At 57.6% G+C, this 16,918-nt stretch overlaps 2 non-coding genes and 2 pseudogenes across 2 annotated transcripts; all 4 read left to right on the forward strand.

The window, feature by feature from the left end:
* Window positions 1-963: 963 nt before the first annotated feature.
* Window positions 964-1,095, forward strand: LOC134354478 (U2 spliceosomal RNA; annotated as a pseudogene).
* A 7,279-nt stretch (window positions 1,096-8,374) lies between these two features.
* LOC134354469 (U2 spliceosomal RNA) lies at window positions 8,375-8,557 on the forward strand. The gene has a single exon (XR_010019837.1). It is a non-coding gene; the product is annotated as a U2 spliceosomal RNA (small nuclear RNA).
* A 2,550-nt stretch (window positions 8,558-11,107) lies between these two features.
* Window positions 11,108-11,239, forward strand: LOC134354479 (U2 spliceosomal RNA; annotated as a pseudogene).
* A 5,031-nt stretch (window positions 11,240-16,270) lies between these two features.
* LOC134354467 (U2 spliceosomal RNA) lies at window positions 16,271-16,466 on the forward strand. The gene has a single exon (XR_010019835.1). It is a non-coding gene; the product is annotated as a U2 spliceosomal RNA (small nuclear RNA).
* Window positions 16,467-16,918: the final 452 nt, after the last annotated feature.

A 16,918-nucleotide genomic window follows, 5' to 3' on the forward strand; every position in this document is an offset into this window, starting at 1 on the left:
ACAGACACACACACACACACACACACACACACACACACACACACACACACACACACACACACCCACCCCCATCCACCCTGGTAAAAAAAAGGTGGTGGGGGAGCAGGGGAGAAGACACTGTGTCCAATCATAGCCTGTGCAGACGCAAAGTCTGCAGCTTCTGGAGATGAAACAAACTCAATCCACTCAACAATTGTAATTGCACACACGTCAAAATAAAGGCACAGAGGTGTGAATGGCTGCACTTCAGCCTTCGGCTTGGAGAGCACACCCATTGTTTCTCCTCAGGCACACCTGTAGCTGACATCCTCCTGTTCCCAAACTTGCCAGGAGGCTTTTCTGCCCGCGGACTTTGGCCACGTCCACAACCCTCGTACCGGTCTTGAGCGTTGCACGTGGCCTCTGCCTTTGTCGCCCGGCGCAGTCCCATCCGCTCGCTCCCTCCCGGAGAGGGCAGAGCCTCCGAAGGAGACCGTTCAGCTGGATGGATGCGCCGGCCAGCTAGGGCGCGCAAAGCCGAGAGGCGCGCTCTCTTTGCCGAGTGCAGGGACGCCCTTGAAGGGCCCAGCGGCCTGCTCCCACTCCCCCTGCAGACTCTTGTGCAGACAGGACAGCGTGACCAGCCTCCCATGACCAGGAGAGCAGTGCAAGTTGAGCCAGCCTCTGAGACCGACCTGGGAGCCGGCAGCCTTGACGTAGGCAGTGTGCCAGTGACGTAGGCGCCCATAAGTACGGCCCCACTCCCAGATGATTGGTGGATCACTAGCAGCTTTACATAGCCTCTGACAACTTGCACTCATGACGGACCAGGTAGGCAACAGCTGTCCAGCACACCCACCCATCCCAGACAACCTAGGGGAGAGCTGCCAGCGGGCCAGGGCAGCAAGGTCTTTGCCAGGCCTCCTGCTTCAATCTAAACACCAGAGGCTAGGCAGGATGTAGCCGACTCAAGCGTATGCCTGCATCGCTTCTCGGCCTTTTGGCTAAGATCAAGTGTAGTATCTGTTCTTATCAGACCAGAAGGCGGAGGTGAAGAGTTCGCGCTGACGCAGGGGTGGATCCTAATGCTGATTGGCCTCCAATCTAACACCCCATACCAGCGACGACAGCAGTGAGGAAGATGGCAGCAGCGAGCAGTGCATCGGCTCGAGGCCAAGGTATCAAGAACACTGTCAGGCTGACAGTGCGAGACCGGAACGGGGGCACCGGCTTCACCCGAGAGACCTTCATCCGGAAGGTCTTGATGGAATGCTGCGGATTTACGCCTGACGACATCTACTGCGTCCAGGACTTTGCAGGTTTTTTCGACGTGACTTTCCGGCAGGCTGCAGGGTGGCAGAAGCTGTACCAGCAGCTTCAGCTGAAGGGGACAGAGGCGCCGCTGTCGCTGTTGAAAGCACAGGCCCTCTTTGCCACGGCTACCCAGCAGGAACGGACAATCACGGTGCACATGTTCAACCCGCACGTGCCATTGGTAGATGTCCTTACATTCCTCGCTCGGTATGTGGAGAGCGTAGGAACGCCAGCAGACGTGAAGGACGGACTGGGAATCTGGACCAGCAAACGGCAGGTCAAGGTGAAGCTGAGGTTGGACTCCAACGGCGGCGTCATCCACCCCCCCTCCGTCTTCGCCATCGGAGGGAACCGAGGGTACACGGTGTACGCGGGGCAACCCAGGGTGTGCCGAAACTGCGGCAAGGCAGGGCACATCGCAGCCCAGTGCAGGGTGGTGATGTGCAAGAACTGCAAAACTGAAGGCCACCTGACCAAAGACTGCACGCAGGCCAAGTCCTGCAACCTTTGTGGACAAGACGGCCACCTGTACAGAGCCTGCCCGAGGCGTGGGGGCACCTACGCACAGGCAACCAGGGGTGGTGCTGGTCCTGAAAGGGCCCAGGCAGTTTCGGACGCCCCTGCCAGCACTGCCGAAGAGGCACCCGACAGGGCGGACGATGAGACCAGGGAGGAAGGGGCAAGCACCCCGAGACCTGCCACCCCACTGCAGACCCTCCAGGACCAAGCAAATGACGAGCAGGAGTCCATGGAGGAAGGGACAGCTGAGGTGGAAACGGAATGGAAGGTCGTGAAACGGAAAAAGACCCAAAAGGCGGCGGCCAAGCGACAGAAGGCGGAGCAACGCAAGAAAAGGGCAGGGAACCACACAGCCTCTGGTACCCTGTCCTCTTCAGAGGAGGAAGGAGTTGGGGGAGGCCAGCAGCCCCAGCGGAAGAAGCGGCTGGCAGAACAGGTGGAGAGGAGGAGAGAGGAGGGGGAAAGTCTGCTGGCCACCCCCCAAGTACAGGAGGCGGAGAGCAGCAGACACACCGAGCTCCGGGAATCCGGGAGCAGAGCCACGGTTGGCACCCAGCAGCCGGAAGGGGAAGCAGCCCAGGAAGCCAACAACCCCCCGGGCCCAGAACCAGAACGGCCACACACGGAGGAGTACTACCAGCAGTACCTGAGCCCACAGGAGGTGGAAAACTTCACAAAGGCGGTGGGAATGAAGGCTCAGGATGGCAAGGATGAGGACGGAGTGCAGCCAAAATAAGAGACCTACAATGATGGCAGACCTTAAATTGGCGTGCTTGAATGTGCGAAGTTTGAAGAGTACTGGGCGATGCGTCAGCACGCTCCAGTACCTGGACACTGTAAAGACCGACGTGACCTTCCTCCAGGAGTGCGGACTACCACATCTCCGTAACTACCGGAGGTGGTCACGGTGGTGGAAAAAAGGTTTGTCTGTGTGGTCGGGGGGCAACGATTGTCGCGCTTCCGGCCTGGGGATTCTGCTACGGGGAGGTAACTTCTCAATCACCCAAGTTAAAGAGGTGGTTGCGGGGCGCCTCCTGGTAGCAGACGTCAAATACCGGGGCACTCCGCTCCGGCTGATCAACGTGTACGCCTCCCCCGTTCGGAGCGAGCGGCTGGCCGTCTTCGAGCAGCTCCCACAGCTGCTGGTGACGTCCCAGCCGGTCGTTCTGGCCGGAGACTTCAACTGCACCATTGATGCGGCTGGAGGACCCGGCAGCGCCGACGGCAGGCTGGACAGTACCTCCAGACTCCTGAGGGAAATAGTAAAGACGGCCAAGCTGCGCGACGCCTTTGGCACCCCCACAGGTGGAGCACAGCCGCAAGCCACCTGGACACGGTCGGACGGCTCAGCCCGCTCCCGGATCGACTTCCTCTTCCTGTCAGAGCCCCTCACGGTCAGGTCCACCGACGTCACGCCGGTGTTCTTCTCTGACCACTGCCTTCTGAGAGCCACCTGTCGCTTACGGGAGGACCAGAAGGCAGGCAGGGGGACGTGGAAGCTGAATGTTAAGCTGCTGACCCCAGAGAACATCGAGGAACTAGAGAGGGAGTACACAGGTTGGAGAACCTTGAAAGCCTTCTTTGATTCCCCGGTTCACTGGTGGGAAGCCACCAAAGAGAACATTAAGAGGTTCTTCATCCGCAAGGGTATCCAGAAGGCAAGGCAGGAGCAGAGGGAACTGCGTAAACTCCAGACAGAGTTGCAGCAACTTCTCCTTCTGCAGTCGAAGGGGGTGGATGTCAGGGAGGAATTGCGAGAGGTGAAGGGCCGGCAAGCCCATAACCTCGCCGCCGAATCCTCCAAGATCATCTTCCGATCAAGGGTCCAAACCGTGGAGCAGGACGAGACGTGCTCACGCTTCTTCTTCCAAAAGGTGCACAGGGGGAGCTCTGTGATCCACAACCTTAAGGAAGAGGACGGCTCAGTCGCGTCCTCGCAGACCGACATACTGAGGATCTGCAAGTCCTTCTATGCCGGTCTGTACGACGAAAAGGCCACAGAATCCACAGCCTCCCGCAACTTCCTGTCGTCTATCACGCAGGTCTTAGACGGCGGCAAGCGGGAGAGTCTGGATCAGCCACTGACCCTGGACGAGCTGACAGGCTCCATCCGTTCCTTTGGGTCGGGTAAGACTCCCGGAAGCGACGGCTTACCGGCTGAGTTGTACTCGGCTCTGTGGAACTGGATAGGCCCAGACCTGCTGGAAGTGTACAATGCTATGCTTCTGGCCGGCAGGATGTCTGAGTCCATGAGGAAGGGCATCATCACCCTCATCTACAAGCAGAAGGGGGAAAGAGAGGACATTAGAAATTGGAGACCCATCTCTCTCCTGAATGTGGACTACAAGATCCTGTCCAAGGCTATCGCCAACAGGGTCAAGTCTGCTCTGGGACAGGTGATCCACCCAGACCAAACCTGTGCTGTACCAGGCAGGAAGATCTCAGACAGCCTCGCGCTGCTGAGGGACACCATCGCCTACGTGCAGGACAGGAGGGTGGACGCCTGCCTGGTCAGCTTGGACCAGGAGAAAGCCTTCGACAGGATATCGCACACGTACATGGCGGACGTGCTCTCCAAAATGGGATTTGGGGAGGGAATCCGGAATTGGATCAGACTGCTCTACACAGACATCCGTAGTGCAGTCCAGGTCAACGGGTGGGAAACAGACAGCTTCCCCATCAGGTCTGGAGTCAGGCAGGGCTGTCCCCTCTCCCCTGTCTTGTTTGTCTGCTGCATAGAACCCTTTGCGGAAGCCATTAGGAGGGATGAGGGCATAAGAGGGGTGACGCTGCCAGGCAGTGGAGGGACCCAAGTGAAAACCTCCCTGTACATGGACGACGTCACCGTCTTCTGCTCTGATCCGAGGTCAGTTCGCAGGTTGATTGGCACCTGCGAACAGTTCGAGCTAGCGTCGGGGGCCAGGGTCAACCGCACGAAGAGCGAAGCCATGCTCTTCGGCAACTGGCCCGACCGATCCAGCGTCCCCTTCAACATCAGGTCTGACCACGTGAAGGTGTTGGGGATATGGTTCGGAGGGGCGGAGGCGTGCAACAAGAACTGGCAGGAGCGGACTGCCAAGGTGAAACAGAAACTGGGACTGTGGGGAGGGCGCTCCCTGTCGATAACGGGCAAGAACCTGGTCATCAGGTGTGAGGTGCTCTCAGGGCTGCTGTACTTGGCGCAGGTCTGGCCCGTCCCCCGCTCCTACAGCTCGGAAATCACCCGGGCTGTCTTCAGATTCGTCTGGGGATCCAAGATGGAGCGGGTGGGACGGACCGCCATGCACAAGTCCCTGGACAACGGGGGCAAGAACGTCCCCAATGTCGCCCTCACCCTGATGGCCAGCTTCGTATGTGGCTGCATCAGGTTGTGTGTAGAGCCCAGGTATGTGGGCACCAAGTACCGCTACGTGCCCAGGTTCTACTTGTCGCCCTGGCTACGAAGGATGGGTCTGGCCCCACTCCCGCGCAACGCCCCAGTCAGCTGGTCGTTGCCGGCATACCTGTCCTACGTAGCAAAGTTCTTCCAGGAGAACGCCTTTGACCACAGGGCCATCAGGCAGTGGTCGGCACGTAGTGTCCTGCAGGCACTGCAGGAGAAGGACGTGATGGACACAGTGGGGTGGTTCCCGGAGCAGACTGTCCAGTTCATCTGGCAAAATGCCTCATCGCCAGATCTAACCAACAGGCACCAAGACCTCGCCTGGCTGGCGGTGAGAGGGGCCCTCCCAGTCAGAGCCCTCCTGTACGCCCGGAACGTCGTCTCCGCACCCCATTGCCCACGGGAGGACTGCAGTGAGGAGGAGTCTGTGACCCACCTCTTTGCACACTGCCAGTTCGCAAAGAGGGTGTGGAGGAGGATGGATGGGCTAGTGTCACGGTTTATCCCCAGCAGCTGCGTAACAGAGGACTCTCTGATCTACGGGCTGTTCCCGGGGACACACACGGAGACCAACGTCCGGTGCTGCTGGCAGATCATCAACTCGGTGAAAGATGCTATTTGGTCGGCCCGTAACTTGATGATCTACCAGCACATGGAGATGTCCGTGGGAGAATGCTGCCGACTGGCACATTCTCGACTGCAGGAGTACGTGCTGAGGGATGCACTGAAACTTGGTGCAGCCACCGCAAGGGCCCGGTGGGGAAGGACCACATTATAGGTTTCTCCACCCGTGGGAGTGGGAGGGGTCGGAGGGCGGGGAGTATACCCCTCAACAATGAAATGATGTGGTATAAATACGGATATGTACTGTGTATAATGCAAACGTATGTAAAGGATGAAAAGTTATTGAATGGTTTATTGTATATATTTATTTTTGAATAAAGTATATTTTGAAATTAAAAAAAAAAAAAAAAAAAAATCTGTTCTTATCAGAAGCGACGGCTTACCGGCTGAGTTGTACTCGGCTCTGTGGAACTGGATAGGCCCAGACCTGCTGGAAGTGTACAATGCTATGCTTCTGGCCGGCAGGATGTCTGAGTCCATGAGGAAGGGCATCATCACCCTCATCTACAAGCAGAAGGGGGAAAGAGAGGACATTAGAAATTGGAGACCCATCTCTCTCCTGAATGTGGACTACAAGATCCTGTCCAAGGCTATCGCCAACAGGGTCAAGTCTGCTCTGGGACAGGTGATCCACCCAGACCAAACCTGTGCTGTACCAGGCAGGAAGATCTCAGACAGCCTCGCGCTGCTGAGGGACACCATCGCCTACGTGCAGGACAGGAGGGTGGACGCCTGCCTGGTCAGCTTGGACCAGGAGAAAGCCTTCGACAGGATATCGCACACGTACATGGCGGACGTGCTCTCCAAAATGGGATTTGGGGAGGGAATCCGGAATTGGATCAGACTGCTCTACACAGACATCCGTACTGCAGTCCAGGTCAACGGGTGGGAAACAGACAGCTTCCCCATCAGGTCTGGAGTCAGGCAGGGCTGTCCCCTCTCCCCTGTCTTGTTTGTCTGCTGCATAGAACCCTTTGCGGAAGCCATTAGGAGGGATGAGGGCATAAGAGGGGTGACGCTGCCAGGCAGTGGAGGGACCCAAGTGAAAACCTCCCTGTACATGGACGACGTCACCGTCTTCTGCTCTGATCCGAGGTCAGTTCGCAGGTTGATTGGCACCTGCGAACAGTTCGAGCTGGCGTCGGGGGCCAGGGTCAACCGCACGAAGAGCGAAGCCATGCTCTTCGGCAACTGGCCCGACCGATCCAGCGTCCCCTTCAACGTCAGGTCTGACCACGTGAAGGTGTTGGGGATATGGTTCGGAGGGGCGGAGGCGTGCAACAAGAACTGGCAGGAGCGGACTGCCAAGGTGAAACAGAAACTGGGACTGTGGGGAGGGCGCTCCCTGTCGATAACGGGCAAGAACCTGGTCATCAGGTGTGAGGTGCTCTCAGGGCTGCTGTACTTGGCGCAGGTCTGGCCCGTCCCCCGCTCCTACAGCTCGGAAATCACCCGGGCTGTCTTCAGATTCGTCTGGGGATCCAAGATGGAGCGGGTGGGACGGACCGCCATGCACAAGTCCCTGGACAACGGGGGCAAGAACGTCCCCAATGTCGCCCTCACCCTGATGGCCAGCTTCGTATGTGGCTGCATCAGGTTGTGTGTAGAGCCCAGGTATGTGGGCACCAAGTACCGCTACGTGCCCAGGTTCTACTTGTCGCCCTGGCTACGAAGGATGGGTCTGGCCCCACTCCCGCGCAACGCCCCAGTCAGCTGGTCGTTGCCGGCATACCTGTCCTACGTAGCAAAGTTCTTCCAGGAGAACGCCTTTGACCACAGGGCCATCAGGCAGTGGTCGGCACGTAGTGTCCTGCAGGCACTGCAGGAGAAGGACGTGATGGACACAGTGGGGTGGTTCCCGGAGCAGACTGTCCAGTTCATCTGGCAAAATGCCTCATCGCCAGATCTAACCAACAGGCACCAAGACCTCGCCTGGCTGGCGGTGAGAGGGGCCCTCCCAGTCAGAGCCCTCCTGTACGCCCGGAACGTCGTCTCCGCACCCCATTGCCCACGGGAGGACTGCAGTGAGGAGGAGTCTGTGACCCACCTCTTTGCACACTGCCAGTTCGCAAAGAGGGTGTGGAGGAGGATGGATGGGCTAGTGTCACGGTTTATCCCCAGCAGCTGCGTAACAGAGGACTCTCTGATCTACGGGCTGTTCCCGGGGACACACACGGAGACCAACGTCCGGTGCTGCTGGCAGATCATCAACTCGGTGAAAGATGCTATTTGGTCGGCCCGTAACTTGATGATCTACCAGCACATGGAGATGTCCGTGGGAGAATGCTGCCGACTGGCACATTCTCGACTGCAGGAGTACGTGCTGAGGGATGCACTGAAACTTGGTGCAGCCACCGCAAGGGCCCGGTGGGGAAGGACCACAGTATAGGTTTCTCCACCCGTGGGAGTGGGAGGGGTCGGAGGGCGGGGAGTATACCCCTCAACAATGAAATGATGTGGTATAAATACGGATATGTACTGTGTATAATGCAAACGTATGTAAAGGATGAAAAGTTATTGAATGGTTTATTGTATATATTTATTTTTGAATAAAGTATATTTTGAAATAAAAAAAAAAAAAAAAAATCTGTTCTTATCAGTTTAATATCTGATACGTCCCTTATCTGGGGACCATATATTAAATTGATTTTTGGAACAGGGAGATGGAATAGGGGCTTGCTCCGTCCACTCCACGCATCGACCCGGTATTGCAGTGCCTCTGGGAACGGTGCACTCCCCTTCTGGGGAATTTCAAAGTAGCAAAGAAAAGGAAAACGACGAAAGCTCCATCAGGCACAGCAGCACAGACAAGCATGCACGCACATGGAGAGAGAGGAGAGAGCTAGCTGCTTGCTCTACACTTCTCCTGTGTCTGTGTCTGTCTGTCGATACAGCTCACTCACTCACTCACGCCATGGGCAGACAACTCAACAACAGCACGAGCATCATATATCTGGGCCATTTGATCAAGCCATTTGATGGCTAAGATCAAGTGCACATCCAGGCTGCAACCAGATCAGGTGCTGCAGGCAAGGCAGCAACTTCATGAGAGATGCCCCTTGGCATTCATTCCTGAAGCAAACTGCTCAACCGGCACACTCATTCTGATGCCTGCTCACTCGGCAGCTGCCTGCACCAAGCACAGAAGCAGAGTGAAGCGGAGCGGGCCGAAAGGCCTTTTCTGTCCCGCCACGCTCGCTCCACTTCTCAGGCTCAGGCTTCTCAGCTGCTCCTTGAAGCCAACGGAGGACGGGACGGACGGACAGACCGGCGGGCGAACGAACGAACGAACGAACGAACGAGGCGAATGAACGAATGATTTCACCAGCAGCCAGCCTGTCGGACAGGCAGGCTCGTTCAAGTGTGCCAGCAGCCAGGGCTCGTGGACGAGAGGAAGGAAGGGAGGCATCCGATGGAGCCCGGCCACAGAGCAACGGGGCCCGGTGCTGCATCCTCCCCGCCTGCACCAGACTGCCAAGACTGCTGCTCTCCTGCCCAGACAGACAGACAGACAGACAGACCAGCTACAAGCATCACCACCTAGCCATAGCACCAGCAAAACTCTGCCTACCTGCCCTGGCCTGGCCTGGCCTCCTCTGCTCTGCCCGACCCGACCCGACTCGACTCACAAATCTCCATTGTGATGCGTCTGCCTGCCCCTGCCCCAGCCCCAAAGCCCCGCCCACCGTTCGAGGCAAGGCAGAGGCACAACCCCCCACTCAGACCTCCCCAATATACATTGGCAGTGCAGTGCATCTCCAGCCTCGCTCAAAATCACGTCCCAAACCCCAAAATCACTCAAACCTCTCATGCTTACACGTACCTACTCGGCGTCCAGCTTTGGCGCACGTCTCCACAAGTGCCACATCCATCCACGTGCCCCTGCTTCACGCACAGCACAGCACTGTGCCTCCCTCCGGCAGGCATTTCGCCGATCCATTTCCTGTTTCACAACCAAGGCATAATCAGTACCCCTTTCCTTCCACAGCACAGCGCGCACACGCGCCCGCCCACTCCGCCACCGAGCCATGCCGGCCAAAAACGCACCTGCACAGCAGTGGGGCACAGGGCCGCCGTCAGCCCGCCACACATTTCCCTCCTTCCCTCCTATTTCTACATCCGTGCACCCACCCCGCTGCAAAACCAGTCAGTCTGCTCAGGCGTCAGCACAGAGGCATAGTGAAGGGCCTCGGCCCTTCTCCCTTTACTGCCCTCTGTACATGTGACCAGAGCTTGGCAGATCCCTCAGCACTCCGTGTGCACGTGTGTCTGTGACTCTGTGTCTGTGTGAGATTGAGTGAGTGAGTGAGTGAGTCAGTGAGAGAGAGAGACAGACAGACACACACACACACACACACACACACACACACACACACACACACACCCACCCACCCCCATCCACCCTGGTAAAAAAAAGGTGGTGGGGGAGCAGGGGAGAAGACACTGTGTCCAATCATAGCCTGTGCAGACGCAAAGTCTGCAGCTTCTGGAGATGAAACAAACTCAATCCACTCAACAATTGTAATTGCACACACGTCAAAATAAAGGCACAGAGGTGTGAATGGCTGCACTTCAGCCTTCGGCTTGGAGAGCACACCCATTGTTTCTCCTCAGGCACACCTGTAGCTGACATCCTCCTGTTCCCAAACTTGCCAGGAGGCTTTTCTGCCCGCGGACTTTGGCCACGTCCACAACCCTCGTACCGGTCTTGAGCGTTGCACGTGGCCTCTGCCTTTGTCGCCCGGCGCAGTCCCATCCGCTCGCTCCCTCCCGGAGAGGGCAGAGCCTCCGAAGGAGACCGTTCAGCTGGATGGATGCGCCGGCCAGCTAGGGCGCGCAAAGCCGAGAGGCGCGCTCTCTTTGCCGAGTGCAGGGACGCCCTTGAAGGGCCCAGCGGCCTGCTCCCACTCCCCCTGCAGACTCTTGTGCAGACAGGACAGCGTGACCAGCCTCCCATGACCAGGAGAGCAGTGCAAGTTGAGCCAGCCTCTGAGACCGACCTGGGAGCCGGCAGCCTTGACGTAGGCAGTGTGCCAGTGACGTAGGCGCCCATAAGTACGGCCCCACTCCCAGATGATTGGTGGATCACTAGCAGCTTTACATAGCCTCTGACAACTTGCACTCATGACGGACCAGGTAGGCAACAGCTGTCCAGCACACCCACCCATCCCAGACAACCTAGGGGAGAGCTGCCAGCGGGCCAGGGCAGCAAGGTCTTTGCCAGGCCTCCTGCTTCAATCTAAACACCAGAGGCTAGGCAGGATGTAGCCGACTCAAGCGTATGCCTGCATCGCTTCTCGGCCTTTTGGCTAAGATCAAGTGTAGTATCTGTTCTTATCAGACCAGAAGGCGGAGGTGAAGAGTTCGCGCTGACGCAGGGGTGGATCCTAATGCTGATTGGCCTCCAATCTAACACCCCATACCAGCGACGACAGCAGTGAGGAAGATGGCAGCAGCGAGCAGTGCATCGGCTCGAGGCCAAGGTATCAAGAACACTGTCAGGCTGACAGTGCGAGACCGGAACGGGGGCACCGGCTTCACCCGAGAGACCTTCATCCGGAAGGTCTTGATGGAATGCTGCGGATTTACGCCTGACGACATCTACTGCGTCCAGGACTTTGCAGGTTTTTTCGACGTGACTTTCCGGCAGGCTGCAGGGTGGCAGAAGCTGTACCAGCAGCTTCAGCTGAAGGGGACAGAGGCGCCGCTGTCGCTGTTGAAAGCACAGGCCCTCTTTGCCACGGCTACCCAGCAGGAACGGACAATCACGGTGCACATGTTCAACCCGCACGTGCCATTGGTAGATGTCCTTACATTCCTCGCTCGGTATGTGGAGAGCGTAGGAACGCCAGCAGACGTGAAGGACGGACTGGGAATCTGGACCAGCAAACGGCAGGTCAAGGTGAAGCTGAGGTTGGACTCCAACGGCGGCGTCATCCACCCCCCCTCCGTCTTCGCCATCGGAGGGAACCGAGGGTACACGGTGTACGCGGGGCAACCCAGGGTGTGCCGAAACTGCGGCAAGGCAGGGCACATCGCAGCCCAGTGCAGGGTGGTGATGTGCAAGAACTGCAAAACTGAAGGCCACCTGACCAAAGACTGCACGCAGGCCAAGTCCTGCAACCTTTGTGGACAAGACGGCCACCTGTACAGAGCCTGCCCGAGGCGTGGGGGCACCTACGCACAGGCAACCAGGGGTGGTGCTGGTCCTGAAAGGGCCCAGGCAGTTTCGGACGCCCCTGCCAGCACTGCCGAAGAGGCACCCGACAGGGCGGACGATGAGACCAGGGAGGAAGGGGCAAGCACCCCGAGACCTGCCACCCCACTGCAGACCCTCCAGGACCAAGCAAATGACGAGCAGGAGTCCATGGAGGAAGGGACAGCTGAGGTGGAAACGGAATGGAAGGTCGTGAAACGGAAAAAGACCCAAAAGGCGGCGGCCAAGCGACAGAAGGCGGAGCAACGCAAGAAAAGGGCAGGGAACCACACAGCCTCTGGTACCCTGTCCTCTTCAGAGGAGGAAGGAGTTGGGGGAGGCCAGCAGCCCCAGCGGAAGAAGCGGCTGGCAGAACAGGTGGAGAGGAGGAGAGAGGAGGGGGAAAGTCTGCTGGCCACCCCCCAAGTACAGGAGGCGGAGAGCAGCAGACACACCGAGCTCCGGGAATCCGGGAGCAGAGCCACGGTTGGCACCCAGCAGTCGGAAGGGGAAGCAGCCCAGGAAGCCAACAACCCCCCGGGCCCAGAACCAGAACGGCCACACACGGAGGAGTACTACCAGCAGTACCTGAGCCCACAGGAGGTGGAAAACTTCACAAAGGCGGTGGGAATGAAGGCTCAGGATGGCAAGGATGAGGACGGAGTGCAGCCAAAATAAGAGACCTACAATGATGGCAGACCTTAAATTGGCGTGCTTGAATGTGCGAAGTTTGAAGAGTACTGGGCGATGCGTCAGCACGCTCCAGTACCTGGACACTGTAAAGACCGACGTGACCTTCCTCCAGGAGTGCGGACTACCACATCTCCGTAACTACCGGAGGTGGTCACGGTGGTGGAAAAAAGGTTTGTCTGTGTGGTCGGGGGGCAACGATTGTCGCGCTTCCGGCCTGGGGATTCTGCTACGGGGAGGTAACTTCTCAATCACCCAAGTTAAAGAGGTGGTTGCGGGGCGCCTCCTGGTAGCAGACGTCAAATACCGGGGCACTCCGCTCCGGCTGATCAACGTGTACGCCTCCCCCGTTCGGAGTGAGCGGCTGGCCGTCTTCGAGCAGCTCCCACAGCTGCTGGTGACGTCCCAGCCGGTCGTTCTGGCCGGAGACTTCAACTGCACCATTGATGCGGCTGGAGGACCCGGCAGCGCCGACGGCAGGCTGGACAGTACCTCCAGACTCCTGAGGGAAATAGTAAAGACGGCCAAGCTGCGCGACGCCTTTGGCACCCCCACAGGTGGAGCACAGCCGCAAGCCACCTGGACACGGTCGGACGGCTCAGCCCGCTCCCGGATCGACTTCCTCTTCCTGTCAGAGCCCCTCACGGTCAGGTCCACCGACGTCACGCCGGTGTTCTTCTCTGACCACTGCCTTCTGAGAGCCACCTGTCGCTTACGGGAGGACCAGAAGGCAGGCAGGGGGACGTGGAAGCTGAATGTTAAGCTGCTGACCCCAGAGAACATCGAGGAACTAGAGAGGGAGTACACAGGTTGGAGAACCTTGAAAGCCTTCTTTGATTCCCCGGTTCACTGGTGGGAAGCCACCAAAGAGAACATTAAGAGGTTCTTCATCCGCAAGGGTATCCAGAAGGCAAGGCAGGAGCAGAGGGAACTGCGTAAACTCCAGACAGAGTTGCAGCAACTTCTCCTTCTGCAGTCGAAGGGGGTGGATGTCAGGGAGGAATTGCGAGAGGTGAAGGGCCGGCAAGCCCATAACCTCGCCGCCGAATCCTCCAAGATCATCTTCCGATCAAGGGTCCAAACCGTGGAGCAGGACGAGACGTGCTCACGCTTCTTCTTCTTCTTCCAAAAGGTGCACAGGGGGAGCTCTGTGATCCACAACCTTAAGGAAGAGGACGGCTCAGTCGCGTCCTCGCAGACCGACATACTGAGGATCTGCAAGTCCTTCTATGCCGGTCTGTACGACGAAAAGGCCACAGAATCCACAGCCTCCCGCAACTTCCTGTCGTCTATCACGCAGGTCTTAGACGGTGGCAAGCGGGAGAGTCTGGATCAGCCACTGACCCTGGACGAGCTGACAGGCTCCATCCGTTCCTTTGGGTCGGGTAAGACTCCCGGAAGCGACGGCTTACCGGCTGAGTTGTACTCGGCTCTGTGGAACTGGATAGGCCCAGACCTGCTGGAAGTGTACAATGCTATGCTTCTGGCCGGCAGGATGTCTGAGTCCATGAGGAAGGGCATCATCACCCTCATCTACAAGCAGAAGGGGGAAAGAGAGGACATTAGAAATTGGAGACCCATCTCTCTCCTGAATGTGGACTACAAGATCCTGTCCAAGGCTATCGCCAACAGGGTCAAGTCTGCTCTGGGACAGGTGATCCACCCAGACCAAACCTGTACTGTACCAGGCAGGAAGATCTCAGACAGCCTCGCGCTGCTGAGGGACACCATCGCCTACGTGCAGGACAGGAGGGTGGACGCCTGCCTGGTCAGCTTGGACCAGGAGAAAGCCTTCGACAGGATATCGCACACGTACATGGCGGACGTGCTCTCCAAAATGGGATTTGGGGAGGGAATCCGGAATTGGATCAGACTGCTCTACACAGACATCCGTAGTGCAGTCCAGGTCAACGGGTGGGAAACAGACAGCTTCCCCATCAGGTCTGGAGTCAGGCAGGGCTGTCCCCTCTCCCCTGTCTTGTTTGTCTGCTGCATAGAACCCTTTGCGGAAGCCATTAGGAGGGATGAGGGCATAAGAGGGGTGACGCTGCCAGGCAGTGGAGGGACCCAAGTGAAAACCTCCCTGTACATGGACGACGTCACCGTCTTCTGCTCTGATCCGAGGTCAGTTCGCAGGTTGATTGGCACCTGCGAACAGTTCGAGCTGGCGTCGGGGGCCAGGGTCAACCGCACGAAGAGCGAAGCCATGCTCTTCGGCAACTGGCCCGACCGATCCAGCGTCCCCTTCAACGTCAGGTCTGACCACGTGAAGGTGTTGGGGATATGGTTCGGAGGGGCGGAGGCGTGCAACAAGAACTGGCAGGAGCGGACTGCCAAGGTGAAACAGAAACTGGGACTGTGGGGAGGGCGCTCCCTGTCGATAACGGGCAAGAACCTGGTCATCAGGTGTGAGGTGCTCTCAGGGCTGCTGTACTTGGCGCAGGTCTGGCCCGTCCCCCGCTCCTACAGCTCGGAAATCACCCGGGCTGTCTTCAGATTCGTCTGGGGATCCAAGATGGAGCGGGTGGGACGGACCGCCATGCACAAGTCCCTGGACAACGGGGGCAAGAACGTCCCCAATGTCGCCCTCACCCTGATGGCCAGCTTCGTATGTGGCTGCATCAGGTTGTGTGTAGAGCCCAGGTATGTGGGCACCAAGTACCGCTACGTGCCCAGGTTCTACTTGTCGCCCTGGCTACGAAGGATGGGTCTGGCCCCACTCCCGCGCAACGCCCCAGTCAGCTGGTCGTTGCCGGCATACCTGTCCTACGTAGCAAAGTTCTTCCAGGAGAACGCCTTTGACCACAGGGCCATCAGGCAGTGGTCGGCACGTAGTGTCCTGCAGGCACTGCAGGAGAAGGACGTGATGGACACAGTGGGGTGGTTCCCGGAGCAGACTGTCCAGTTCATCTGGCAAAATGCCTCATCGCCAGATCTAACCAACAGGCACCAAGACCTCGCCTGGCTGGCGGTGAGAGGGGCCCTCCCAGTCAGAGCCCTCCTGTACGCCCGGAACGTCGTCTCCGCACCCCATTGCCCACGGGAGGACTGCAGTGAGGAGGAGTCTGTGACCCACCTCTTTGCACACTGCCAGTTCGCAAAGAGGGTGTGGAGGAGGATGGATGGGCTAGTGTCACGGTTTATCCCCAGCAGCTGCGTAACAGAGGACTCTCTGATCTACGGGCTGTTCCCGGGGACACACACGGAGACCAACGTCCGGTGCTGCTGGCAGATCATCAACTCGGTGAAAGATGCTATTTGGTCCGCCCGTAACTTGATGATCTACCAGCACATGGAGATGTCCGTGGGAGAATGCTGCCGACTGGCACATTCTCGACTGCAGGAGTACGTGCTGAGGGACGCACTGAAACTTGGTGCAGCCACCGCAAGGGCCCGGTGGGGAAGGACCACAGTATAGGTTTCTCCACCCGTGGGAGTGGGAGGGGTCGGAGGGCGGGGAGTATACCCCTCAACAATGAAATGATGTGGTATAAATACGGATATGTACTGTGTATAATGCAAACGTATGTAAAGGATGAAAAGTTATTGAATGGTTTATTGTTTATATTTATTTTTGAATAAAGTATATTTTGAAATAAAAAAAAAAAATCTGTTCTTATCAGTTTAATATCTGATACGTCCCTTATCTGGGGACCATATATTAAATTGATTTTTGGAACAGGGAGATGGAATAGGGGCTTGCTCCGTCCACTCCAAGCATCGACCCGGTATTGCAGTGCCTCTGGGAACGGTGCACTCCCCTTCTGGGGAATTTCAAAGTAGCAAAGAAAAGGAAAACGACGAAAGCTCCATCAGGCACAGCAGCACAGACAAGCATGCACGCACATGGAGAGAGAGGAGAGAGCTAGCTGCTTGCTCTACACTTCTCCTGTGTCTGTGTCTGTCTGTCGATACAGCTCACTCACTCACTCACGCCATGGGCAGACAACTCAACAACAGCACGAGCATCATATATCTGGGCCATTTGATCAAGCCATTTGATGGCTAAGATCAAGTGCACATCCAGGCTGCAACCAGATCAGGTGCTGCAGGCAAGGCAGCAACTTCATGAGAGATGCCCCTTGGCATTCATTCCTGAAGCAAACTGCTCAACCGGCACACTCATTCTGATGCCTGCTCACTCGGCAGCTGCCTGCACCAAGCACAGAAGCAGAGTGAAGCGGAGCGGGCCGAAAGGCCTTTTCTGTCCCGCC

This window comes from Mobula hypostoma, chromosome 11 (assembly GCF_963921235.1).
Source record: "Mobula hypostoma chromosome 11, sMobHyp1.1, whole genome shotgun sequence".
NCBI lineage: Eukaryota > Metazoa > Chordata > Chondrichthyes > Myliobatiformes > Myliobatidae > Mobula > Mobula hypostoma.